Consider the following 6,749-nt stretch of genomic DNA (forward strand, 5'->3'; position numbering starts at 1 on the left):
TGGGCCTGCGCGTCCAGAGCCTGTGCTCCGCGGCGGGAGAGGCCACGGCAGAGGGGGGCCTGCATACCACAAAAAAAATAAATAAATAAAATAAAGGCAAGGAAAACAAAGCACAAATAAACAAATGGGACTACATCCAACAAAAAATTTCTGCACAGAGAAGGAAACCATTGTCAAAAAAAGAAAAGGTAACTTACTGAATGGGAGAAGATATTTGCATATCATATATCCAATAGGGGTTAATATTCAAAATATATAAAGAACTCATGCAACTCAACAAGATAAAAACAAACAACCAGATTAAAAAATGAGCAGAGCATCTGAATAGACACTTTTGCAAAGAAGACATACAGATGGCCAACAGGCACATGAAACTATGTTCAACATCACTAATTATTAGGGAAATACAAATCAAAACCACAATGATATGTGACCTCTCACTTGTCAGAGTAGCTATTATCAAAAACACAAGAAATAACAATGTTGGATAGGATACGGAGAAAAGAGAACCCTCATAAACTGTTGGTTGTACTGTAAATTGGTGTAGCCACTATGGAAAACAGTATGGAGCTTCCTCAGAAAATTAAGAATAGAGTTACCAGCTATTCCACTTCCAGGTATTTGTCTGAAGAACACGAAACCAGTAATTTGAAGAGATATATGAACCTATATGTTCATTGCAGCATTATTTACAGTAGCCAAGATATGGAAACAACCTAAGTGTCCACAATGAATGAATGGATAAAGAAAATGTGGTATACATATACAATGGACTACCACTCAGCCATAAAAAAGAATGAAATTCTGCCATTTGCAACAACATGAATGGACCTTGAAAGTACAATGCTAAGCAAAATAAATCAGGCAGAGAAAGACAATACTGTATGACTTCGCTCATATGTGGAATCTAAAACAAACAAGTGAACAAACAAAATAAAATAAAAACAAAGATACAGAGAACAGGTTAGTGGTTACCAGGGGGCGAGGGGATTAGAGGGTGGGCAAAATGAGTGAAGGAAGGGGGTCAACTGTATGGTGATAGATGGCAGCTAGTCTTGTGGTGGTGACCACTTTGTAGCATACACAGATGTCAAATTATAATGCTGTAACACCTGAAACTTAGAAAAAGAAAAAGAGAAGAGCAGAGAGTCAAGGGAAGAAGAGTGAGTTGAGGGAATTCTGAAGCAACCTATCAAATCAGCAGCAGTTACTGAGCCCTGTATGCCTTCACACAATGTTTTGTGCTAAAAGTATATAGAAGTGTGAGACGTGCTCTAGAACTCAGAGGGGACTAGACATGGATCCATAAAATGATCGAGAAACCATCCTAGGCAGGATTTAAATCATGATCAAGTTGTGTGGGACCACTGGGAAATTCATGAACTACAAATCAGCACAGGGAGGGAGTCTGGGGAACTTGAAAGAAGGGAGTGACACTTGAGCAGGATTCTGAAGAAGAATTTGAATTAGCTGAGGAGAAGAAATGCAGTGGGGGAGACATTCCTAGTTTGGGTAGAAAAGGAACAAAAACTTGAAGGGGTAATTGAGTGCAGAATGTTCATGTGACAAGAAGGAAGTAAAGTATAGAAAGAGTGGCTAAGGGGTTCATAAGAGTCAAGCCATAGAAGATCTTGTAAGCTGATAGGTTTGTTTGATTTCATGTTTGGGGAAATACAAAGCCTTATTAGTAAATCTATCAATTTAGCTGCTATAAGGGCCAGGACTAGAATGAGGCAAGTGAGGTGAAACAGGCACTTGCCTCTACTGCAAAATTTAAGAAGGCACAAAAAACTCAGTAATCAAGATAAATAATATTCTAATGCAGCATTTAAAAGACAAATCAATGTACAAAAAGTTCATGATGAGCAAAATATCAAGGTTTTAAATAAAGGCAGAATCAGTAACAGTGGCACACTGAGCCATATTAAAGCCTGAGACAAAAGCAAAAATAAGTAATATCTTGTCCTCTTTTTGGAAACTCAGAACATGTATTAGCATATTAAAGGCTTTGAAAAATACTGCAGGAAAGAACCCTATTCAACTTTGCTTAATCCTACAGATTCCAAACAGATTTAACCACACAACATTTTTGCAAGCAACATCTCCTATCACTGTAGAATATTTTTCAGGGAAGGCCAGTATAGTCTAACTTTTTAAAAAACTGATAATGAAACTGAGGCATTAAGAGTCTGCAAGATCTTTCTAGATAACTAGGAGTAAATCAATGAAAAATGTTATAGATGTATGAGTTCTTTTCTTCATTAATAAGTGTGGTATAATGAACAGTTTTTAATTTTTCTTTAATTATTTTTTACAGACTTTAAGTCATTACACTTCTTGATTCATTGAGAACCATCTGTGAAATACGGCTGTATAAATCGTGAGTGGTTGGGTTAAACCCATGCTGACTTCAAGGTAAAATATTACCTTTAGTTTCTGCTTACTGTATTGGGAAATGAACACCTAAAAACCTGATTTTGCTGCAAGTAAGAGTTATAAAATCTGGACAAAATATAAAAACAACTACCTGAGACTCTAGAGATGGAAAAAAAAGCAGGCAGTTTTTGGAGGAGAGTTGAAATCTGCTGCATGGAAAAAAATAACATCCCCTTCTTGTGGCTTTCTTCTGAAAGCAGTAACTTGAAGATGGATCAATAGGAAGTATACAGTCTAAACAACAGGAAAAAAAGTCAACTCAACCTCTTGGATATATGGAACAATTTCAAAAGGTCTAACATATGTGTAAATGTAATTAAAGACAAAGAGAGAGAAAAGGGAGCAGAAAAAATATTTGAAGAAATAATGTCCAAAAACTTCCAAAATTTGGTAAAGGATTTAAATTTATGAATTCTGTAGTTTCATGAACCCCAAACAGGATAAATCTGAAGAGGCACATGAGGTTCAAACAGTTGAAAAACAAAGATAAAGAGAAAATCATGAAGTATGATTTTCGAAAAAAATGACACATAACGTTCAACAAGTATTTGAATGATCACAACTTCTCATCGGAAACCAAGGAGGCCAGCATACAGTGAAACATCTTTACAGCACTGACAGGTTAAAAAAAAACTGTTGACTATGAATTTTGTATCCCACAAAAAATACTTTTCAAGAATGAAGGTGAAATAAAGATACTTTCAAATAGTGGAAAACTAAGGGTACTACCACACTTGCACTATAAGAAATGTTGCAATGAGTTCTTTAGGCTGAAGGAAAATAATCCCACAAGAAAACTCAGGAAAGAGTAAATATAGAGATGTAGGTACAAGACTTTTTCTTCTCTTAAATCCTTTATAATACAGATGGCTATTTAAAGAAAAAATTTTAACATTGCCTTACAGAGTTTACTATGAATGTAGATGTAATACATATGACAACTACAACATAAAGCATGGTGGGGGCATAAATGAATGGACCTTTACAATTGCAAGGAATATAGATAGATGAAGTGATATAAGGTTAACTCTAAGTTACTAAGTCTAAGATTAATTCTAGGACCATAAAAAGCTAAGGATGGATATGTAATCCCTAAAACATTAACTAGAAATATAACACAAAGAAATATAGCTAAAAATCCAATATATAACATTAAAATGGATTTCTAAAATGTATATAAACAAGGCAAAAAAAGGATAATAGAGGAACAGTGAACAGAGGGAACAAATCAAATAAATAATAAATTGGTAGACCTAAAGCCAATCATCATCATAATTTCATTAAATGCTAATGGACTAAACATACCAAAAATTATCAGACTAGATTTTTTTAAAGGCAAGATTAAACCTATGTTGCCTACAAGAGGCATATTTTAAATATAAAGACACAGAAAGACTGAAAGCAATACAGGGGAAAAGATATAGCATGTAAAAGCCAGCTTAAGAAGGCTGGAATGGATATATTTAAATCAGATAAAACAGACTCTCAGATAAAGAGTAGAGTATTGTCAAATATAAAGAGATGCATTTCATAATGTTAATGTTATCTATTAGCTTTTTAGCTTAATTGAGAAGATACAACAATAAAACATACATATGTACACACACACACCACACACAAGTGCCTCAAAATACAAGAAGCAGAAACTGATGGACTTAGAAATAAACAACCTCATAATTATAAAAGGAGAATTTAACAACATTCTCTCAGTAATTTATGGAATAACTAGTCCAAAAAATCATTTAAAAAAATAGAACCTGTTATTGATCATTTTCATTTAATTTGTACTTGTAAAACACTGTAGCCAACAATGGCAGAATACATATTCTTTTCAAGTGCACATGATCATTTACAAGCATAGAACATATGTTAGGTCATAACAACAGTTTTAATAAATTTAAAAGGATTCAATCCATACAAAGTATGTTCTTACCACAATGGAAGCAAATTAGAAATCAATAACTAAATAAAACATTTCTAAGCAGTCCAAGGCCAAAGAAGAAAACATAAAGGAAATAAAATATTTAAACTGAATGATAATGAATATACAACATACCAAAATTTGTGGGGATACAGTAAAGCAGTGCTTACAGGGAAATTTATAGCATTAAATACTTAGAAAATAAGAAATCTAAGATTCTACTTTTTAAAATTTGGAAAAGTAAATTAGAGTTCAAAACAGAATCCAGAATTTATAAAACAGTGCCATTTACAATAGCATCCAAAAATGGACTACTTTGATATAAATTCTACAAAATATGTACAGGATTTGTATGCAGGAAACTACAAAACACTGATAAAAGAAATCAAGTAAGATCTAAATAAATATTTATGGATTGGAAGACTCAATCTTATTAAGATACTCTCCAGACTGAGCTCTAGTTACAGTGAAATACAAATAAAAATATAAAAAGGGGTTTTTTGTAGAGAATAATAAGCTGATGCTAATATTTATTTGGAAAGGCAAGTGATTTACAATAGCCAGAATAATTTTGAAAAACAAAAACAAAGTTGGAGTATCCCACTGCTTGATATTGAAACTTATAAATCTAAAGTTATCAAGACAGTGTGGTATTGGTAAAAAGATAGACAGAACAGTGAAACAGAATAGAAAGTGCAGAAATAGAACCCACAAATACAGTCAACAGGTTCTTGGCAAATATACAAAACAAATCAATAGAGAAGAGAGCCTTTTCAACAAATGGTGTCTGAGCAATTTGATATTCATATGTGAAAGAGTTCATCTCAACTCATATCTCACATCTTACAAAAAATTAACTCAAAATGCATTATAGACCTACATGAAAAACATAAAACTACAAAACGTCTAGAAAAAAAGTAATGATGCAGTCACTTTGGAAAAACAGTTTGGCAGTTTCTTCTTTTTCTAAAAAATAAAACCGTTTAAACTAAAAAAACAAAAACAAAAACCGTTCACCCATTTCAGTTTCAGAAACAGTTTGGCAGTTTCCTGTAAACATATGCATATCATAATCCAACAATCCCTCTCCTATGCAGTTACCCAAGAGAACTTAAATTTTTGTTTGTACAAAAATCTATACATAAATGTTTATAACAGCTTTATCTATAATCGCCAAAAACTAGCAACTGTTCAAATATCCATCAACATGTGAAAGGATAAATAATATGTATATATTTTGGCAAATTTAATGCAATATTACTTCGCAATAATAGGGAATGAACTACTGATCCACACAGTAACACAGATGAGTCTCATGACTGCTGTGTTATGCCCAGTGAAGGAACCAACACATACTAGAGTATACACTGTATGATTCCATTTAGGTAAAATACAAACTAACCTGTAGTGAGGAAAATCACATCGGTGGTTGTCTGTGACTAGCGGTGAAGGGAAGAATGGACTGCAAAGAAGCATAAGGGAACTTTTATGAGGGTGAGGAAATATTCTGTATCTTGATTACAGTTGTAGTTTCACTGATGTATATGACTGTCAAACTCATCATATATACACTTGAAACAGATGCAATTTGTTGTAAATAAATTATTTCTTATCAAGTTGATAAGGAAAAGACATCTCTACTATCATTTTGCTTTCTTATGTTCTTTCTCCTAAAAATGAATGAAAAAGAAGTTTGTCTAATAAAGTGATTTACATAATCAAGTCACTGATATATCATCTTTCTAGAGCCTCTTCTCCTCTATCACAGTTTCTCCATCTTTTTTCCTTCATTAGTTCCCTTGAATGCAAATAGTACAAGTGTTTTGGAGCACTAACCCCACTTCTGTAGACAGAAGTTCCGTAGCTGTTGTCCAGAATCTGGTGCTCCAGGAGGTACAGCTTTCCCTGGAACTGAGCTAAACTTCTTGAGTCCTGCATTTTTCCATCCACACACATCCAGGTGTTACTGGCTCAGACCCAGAGCCCAATGCAACTGAATTACTGATGCCTTGAGAGATCTTAGGCAGGGCTGGATTGATTTCCATAAACCAACTGGAACTGTAGGCCAGGTTGGCCCAGGAAAACTTGTCATCCAGGAATTTTGTCAATGCCTAGCGCTTAGAGTCACAAACTTTGAAGGGCTTAGAGAACACTAGTCTAAACCCTGGCTTCCATTCAACCTGACCTTCCCCAAGTCATCTTCCAGCCTCTTCTTTTTCTTTTTAATTTTTAATTTATTTATTTATTTAACATCTTTATTGGAGTATAATTGCTTTACAATGGTGTGTTAGTTTCTGCTTTATAACAAAGTGAATCAGCTATACATATACATATATCCCCATATCTCCTCCCTCTTGCATCTCCCTCCCACCCTCCCTATCCCACCCCTCTA

Source organism: Physeter macrocephalus, chromosome 12, assembly GCF_002837175.3.
Source record: "Physeter macrocephalus isolate SW-GA chromosome 12, ASM283717v5, whole genome shotgun sequence".
NCBI lineage: Eukaryota > Metazoa > Chordata > Mammalia > Artiodactyla > Physeteridae > Physeter > Physeter macrocephalus.